Here is a 7,311-nt window from a genome sequence, read left to right as displayed (position 1 = left end):
CCGAGAAAAAGAAATCTTCACTTCAGTCATAGCCCACTCGATCACGCGTATCACGACGCAAGCGTATCACGACGCAAGCTGCTCGCGCTGCGCGAGCAGCCGCAGTGCAGCGTCTAGTAGCGCGGATCGAGTGGGCTATGCTTCAGTTGGGAGTCCTGGGCCTGAAATAAGCACAGAACACTGGAAATTGTCCAATAAAATTTTATAATGCACCATAAATATTTTAAACACTAAAGGGGTCACTGGACAGTTGACCAGTAAATTTTTCCGAAGTTCTGATAGTTTGACTTTGAAGACGCGGCACAATTTTTGCGCACTCCAGTGGACAATGTCCTATAAATTTTCCGGTCAAACAGGGGGTCGCTGGACACACGTCCTATATATTCTACCCTGATTTGAGCAAGTTAGATATCGGTATCCTGAATTAACTAGCGCTACTGTTACCTATGTTGACGATAGCGCGTCATCAAGTAGGTTATGCTACAGGCAAACGAAATCTTCACTTCAGTTCAGCGTGGGAAATAAGGCGGTGGCACAGGTCAAATGACCAGTTTAAAAATTAAATCTGAGGGGGTCAGTGGTCTACGGGACCACTAAGAAAATTCTAGGGTATTAAACCAGGGTCCAGACATTATCTCAACTATTTTAATTCCACTTCATTAGTTTACCAGACGACGCGCCCTGGTCAATGGTCATGGACCAGTATATTTATTCCAGGCTGGCCCAATGTCTAGTTTTAAAAAAATCCTTATTTCCCACCCAGACATCAGACAAAACATTTTCTGGTTACCCTGATACTGTTGTCCAGACTTTCCCTCTAATATATTTTTCCCTGACCTTTAAAAAGGTCCATTTTCACTTTCCCAGACTTTTACCTGACTTTTTAGGACCATTTTCAATTTCCCTGACTTTTCAGGCCCATTTTCAATTTCCCAGACTTGTCCCAGACTTTTGAGGCCCATTTTCAATTTACCAGACTTGTCCCTGACTTTTGAGGTCCATTTTCCAAACTTGTCTCAGACTTTTTAGGCCCATTTTAAATTTCCCAGACTTGCCCCTGACTTTTTAGGCCTAATTTCAATCGAAAAAAGTTATTAAATGAATAAATCTATATGGTTATAATTATGTTGAAATGAAAGCCATTAAATCCATCTCTTTGTCATTTGGCTCCGTTAATTTCTGAAACTTACCAAAAACTAGTGTCTTACATATTTAACCAAAATTTATGTTAATTAACCAAACAAACAAACGTTATGAAATAAAGAGCCTGAGAATGGATCCCCTTAAAACCAGAACCAAGACCTGTGAGTGTTAGTTTGAAACAATTTTTGAAAATGAACACTTTCGTTTCTTTGATATTTACCTATGATAATTTCAGAAACTTTTAGTTTCAGAATCACTGTAACACTGAACAGTGTGTTACACATTAAACATAAACCAAAATAAATATAATTTTAACTATACATCGTGTTATAAACGCCTTTAAAAAACGCGCCCTCAAAATACAAAAGCTACTTTAGTATGTCGAAAATTAAGAAAACATGTTAGAGAACCAATGAACAGCAATCTTTTGCACGTTTAATAGAAAATTTAAATTTAAATAATGTAAATATAAAATGTTATTAAATGAAAGACTATATACAGTTCTGTTTGTCATTATTTCCCTTGAAAAGTTGTCGCTAGCGTTAAGTCAACGGAGGTTTCATCATCAAGGTGTAAAACTTATCCCTACAGCTGATTGATGTGTCCTAGCTGTCACAGATAATAATGTAGTAATTAATTGATCTACCAGTAAGATTAATAATTAATTTGAACATACCAACAGTATTCGTAATGTCTGGCTTTTATCTCAACCGAATTTAATGTTGCCTATTCCTTTGTAACGGCAACGCTACCAATGAGATATATATTCTATCTCATTGAACGCTACCTTGACCGAGGCTTAGCGAAATTGGTTAATAATAAAATATTCTGTTGGCTTTTAAATTTAAAATTAATTTTAGTAAATTTCATTGACGTTTTTTGTTGTGAAAACAATAAAAATCATACCTAATTAGCCTCCAGTTTAATTCCAAATCCAAAATTTTAATTTTAACCGAGAGCTCAAACGCCATGTTTTTCTTGCTTAATATCCCGCTAACGGAGTGAATCACGACACAAACGCTTTAAGTCCAATATAAAAAATGAGGGCTAAAATGCGTGTCTCTAACAGTGGTAAGACGCCGTAATTCCAATACCCAAAACAACGTAAGTCAAAGTATGTGTTAATAATGATAAAAATCAATATTTAAATTTAATTTATCTTAATGAAACTAAGGAAAGGCACATCTATGGACTGTTATCTTTCATTTAAGATGGTTCCCAAACGTAACGAATGAATAGTTTTCTTTGTACACAATCCCAATTAAGGTCATTTTTCAAAAAAATCCCATGTTATCTCTATGGAAGAATATAGAGCTATTTCAGTGGGGGAGAAATTTCGTCTGCTACGAAAATTGGGCCTGCCTTTGAGTGTAGGGCGGCCATTTTATGAGGGTTTTCTCTATGGGCAAATAGCATTGGTGACGTAGCCATTACCCCCTCTGAAATAGCTCTATAGTATTTTTCACCAAATGTCTGATTCATTTTATGGATTCTAAAACCACCATTAACAACTTTATTCTTTATAGAATTAACTATCCGTTGGATCTCTTTGAAATTTTAACCACAAAATTAGGGCCACAATTATAGTTCACTGGCAAAATTTCAAAGCGGTAAACACACTACGAAAAAAGTTACGGCCAATCAAAGAACCATCCTTTAGCATTATAGGCAGTATCAAGTCTTATCTAAGAGAGCGACCGCTCTCCTAGAATACTTTGGCTTCCATCACGTCGGGAAACTAAAGAAATTTAAGTACGACTTAAAAAAGATTAAACTTAAAAACACTTACCTCGAGTCCGAACCACCGAATAATCCAATCAAATATCTGGGACATGATTTCTTCTGCAACAAGCACCGTACGGTTGATTTAAAGTCATTTAAAAATCTATGGCGGCGAATCGTTAGAGCTCTACTACGCACAAAGCAAAAGTACCAATTATTAACTGTCACGTTTCTCTGTGATATACTTACGTCTTATCGTGTCTATTGAATCCATTTATCGGTTCATTGCAAGCCGTCAAAGCGTTTCGTAAAATGGTGAAAGAGCTTTATCACCTCCCTTTGGGGTTTCCTACGGTACTACTTAGACTTCCGTGGAGAGAGGGTGGTCTCGGTCTCCTTGAGGTCGAACAGCAAGTTCTTGGAACTTACTGTAAAAGCTTCGGGCGGTTACTTCGGCGGGATGATCCCGCGATATAGAACTTTTAGAACGTACCACGACAAGAGACATCTTCTCTTAAGCCTTCACATGAGTGGGGCTTGAGTATGATTCAAGCAATAATAAGGAAATTGAATCGTTTAGATACACAATTAAACAACTTGTGTAGTAGAGACCTCCAGATCTTTCGAAAAAGCCCCGCCAGCAATTTCTGGTTTTCGCCACTAAGTCGGCACTTGTCGCCTCGTGATACGATTAGGGCCCTTCGTTTAAGGGCTGGACTCTCTACTACACGAAGTTTGACCAACAAGCACTCTCACAACTTGGCGAGTAAGCAATGTCGGCACGGGTGTAAAGAACTGGAGACCGCCTTTCACATCTGCCAGACCTGCCCTATCGTTCAGGGACCACGCATGAAACGGCACAATGTTGTTGTTAATAAAGTAACGTCGTTCATAGCTGGACGTCTGGCGAATTCTAGAGTGGAGTTGGAGAAGGTACGTGTGGATGGGGAAGGCACGCGTCTCAAACCCGATGGTGTCGTTTTCGGAGTTGTTGAGGACATAATTGTGGAGGTAGCAATCCTTTGGGATAGCAGTGAAGCCTCCCTTCATAAGGACTTCCATCAAAAAATTGACGCGTACGAAGGTCGGCGCCGTCATACGGACAGGACTAAAAAGAAGACGTCCCTCGTACCTATCATAATTGGAGCTAGAGGCTTGCTGTTCGCCAAGAGTGTCAGTTTGCTTCGTGGTCTGGGACTAACAGACACCTAACTACGCTTTCTGTCAAACGATGCTTTAGTTGGGAGCTTGTGCGTCCTCACCAAATTTATGGCGCTTTAGAGGATAAAAATAAATATAATTAAAACAATTAAAAATAAATAATAAAAATTAAAACACTTACTTGTAACACTTTTAATCTTAAATTAATTGATACTTACCTTTTTCTCTGTTTATATGGCTTTTATACACTGTTAAATTAATAGACACTTAAATTTAATACTCACTAGTTTAGATTTCGTCGCGGCTATTTATTGATGAGTCAGACCTAGTAATGCAGGCCCAAATCTGAAAATAGCCAAATGCCTCGTCATCTAATTAGTGACGCGCATGAATGGATTAACGAGATTCCCACTGTCCCTATCGGGAAGCCCTCAGATGAGCGGTTCCCGTATGAGCGGATTCCATAATAGCGGTCCTCATATCAGCAGTTCCCTAAGTAGCGGTTTCCCGAAATGGCAGTTTACCCGTTACAACAGTTACCGATACAGCGGTTCCCGTAAACGCGGCGTACCATTACAGCGGTTCTCGTAAACGCGGCGTACCATTACAGCAGTTCTCTAAAGAGCAGAAAAACAGGAATGCGAAAAACGACTGTTCTTTTTTATGGTGTACGCTGTGTTATATGAACTTAAATAGAACTAGGTCAGATATGGTTAGCTTCAAGTGGATTATTTGAACCCCAATAGTGTTAGGTTAGGTTAGGTTTGGTTAGTTTTGGTTAGGTTTGGCTAGGTTTGGTTAGGTTAGGTTAGGTTAGGTTAGGTTTGGTTTGGTTTGGTTTGGTTTGGTTTGGTTTGGTTTGGTTTGGTTAGGTTAGGTTAGGTTAGACTTAGGTTAGTAATATTTTGGAAAAGGAGTAACAATGCTACGCCTTTTCCAAAAAATTGTTGTTTTGCACCTTTCACTTCCCAAATAATAATATGCCTTTTCCAAAAAATTACTCTTTACAATTATCTACTTCCGAAATAAAATAAGCTTTCTTGAAATATTTACTATTCTGGTATTAGAATTGTAAACTGATACAGCCTGAAGAATAGTGTAATATTTAAGTGTACTTTAAAACACGATCCGTTAGTAGGTCATATTAATGACTAAATGATCACAGAAAAAGGTAGTTTTCGAAAACAACGAATATAACTGTATTGTTAAGAAATACTCGAAACTGAAGACAAACACTGCTATTTCCCAAAATAGCAGCCGCTATTTCTAAAACAGCAGCCGCTATTTCTAATACAGCAGTTTTGAAGAACGCCGCTCTTTTTTTGGAATCGCGGCTGCTATTTCGAGAACTGCTCTACCGGGAACTGCTCATACGAGGCACACCCGTCCCTATCTACTATCTAGCGAAACCACAGCCAAGGGAACGGGCTTGGCAAAAACAGCGGGGAAAGAAGACCCTGTTGAGCTTGACTCTAGTCTGACTCTGTGAAGTGACATGAGAGGTGTAGCATAAGTGGGAGGTCGCCCGCGGCCGCCGGTGAAATACCACTACTTTCATCGTTTCTTTACTTACTCGGTGAAGCGGAGAGCGAACCGTAAGGTTCACCTTTCTAGCACTAAGCGCCGGGCTCTCGTGGCTCGGCGCGATCCGCTCCGAGGACAGTGTCAGGCGGGGAGTTTGACTAAGGCGAGCTCAGCGAGGACAGAAACCTCGCGTAGAGCAAAAGGGCAAATGCTGGCTTGATCTTGATTTTCAGTATGAATACGGACCGCGGTTTCACGGACCTGCTTTGAGCACTCCAAACGTGTCGGGCACCTACGACACTCAATTAAGAGCACCGAAGGAAAACCGACAGGATGTTCAGGCTAGGCAGTAACCACCGGAGCAGACCGCCTGTCTGGAACTGAGATTGAACTACGAGCTATTATTATTATTTTGAGGAGGGTTCGCGCCCTAGCACCGACGCCAAAGGCATATTGTGCATCCTCGTATTCAGGCCTTGAATAGGCCCGTAGCTGCAGCGTAGCGAAGAATTCGCTCCACCGTAATAGAGGAGACCTTTGAGGGCTCCACAGTGTGTGAATCAAAATGTTCTAGTCTAAGCGAGGCGAAGCAGTCGCACTCGCAAAGTACGTGAGCGGATGTTTCATCCTTCTCCCGGCACGACCTGCAGAGAGGGTCGTCAGCAAAACCCATCAGATGGAGGTGTCTATTAAGCCGGCAGTGTCCGGTCAGAAGACCGGTGGCCAGCCTAATATCCCATCTGCTGAGCGAAATTAGGTCTCTAGCGCGAGACCTGCAGGGACCATTGACTAACTTTTTTGTCTGTCTCTGGCCCTCCATGTTATGCCAGAGCTGGTTTTGTATGACAGTCAACCTGTCATGCAGACTCCGTTTGACGTGCCCGTAGGGGATGGGGACGGCCGGCTCCGGCCCCAAGAGCTTGGCCTCCGCGCCCCTTTTCGCAAAACTATCGGCTTGCTCATTGCCATAGTATCCGCTATGCCCTGGCACCCAGTACAACAGGACCCTGTTGCAGGACGCCAGTCGCGCTAGCAGATCAAGGCAGCTGCGCACCAGTTGAGAGGTAATCTCACACTGGTTCAGCGCATTCAAGGCGGCCTGACTGTCAGAATAGATTCTCACAGTCCGTCCGGTGTACCCTTTATTAATACAGTAATCTGCGCAATAACAGATCGCGGCAATTTCCGCCTGGAACACACTAGCAAAGGTGCCCAGGCAAGCAGAAAAGCCGACCCTTGTGGTTTGGCAGTAGTAGCCGGCGCCAGCGCCGGAATCAGTCTTGGAACCATCGGTGAACCAAATAGTTTCACCCCCAGTGCCAAGAGGCAGCAGGTCAATCCAATCTGCCCGACTGGGAAAGTGGATGCTGAATGGCTTAGTGAAGTCAAAACTGGTAACGGTTTTGTCAGAGCACATCGTTAACGACGGCTCAAGTGCGGCGTACTCCCGAAAGAGCTTCGTGTGGCTGTAATCCCAGAGTCTTGGAACCCAGCAGCCACTAATGTTGAGCCTGTAGGCCCCCATGACAGCCTCCTCCTAAATGAAGAGATGAAGAAGAAGCATGTTGCAGCGGTTTCGCCCAGAAACCGTTGCAGACGACGCAAGGGACAGACATATTCTCCGGAATATGTCCGCTCCTTTCGCCGTCTACGTCACCTCCTTCTTCCTTCTCTTTACCCCCCCTTATTATTTTTGTATATAAGAGCGTGTAAGACCCACGGCTCTCTTTCTGTTCCTGTCAAGTCGCCGGCAGTCGCCCT

This window comes from Phalangium opilio, unplaced genomic scaffold (genome assembly GCF_054372755.1).
Source record: "Phalangium opilio isolate 3A_F unplaced genomic scaffold, DU_Popi_V2 ptg000231l_1, whole genome shotgun sequence".
Classification (NCBI taxonomy): Eukaryota; Metazoa; Arthropoda; class Arachnida; order Opiliones; family Phalangiidae; genus Phalangium; species Phalangium opilio.
The sequence above is the reverse complement of the archived record's forward strand: the minus strand, read 5'-3'. Positions refer to the sequence as shown.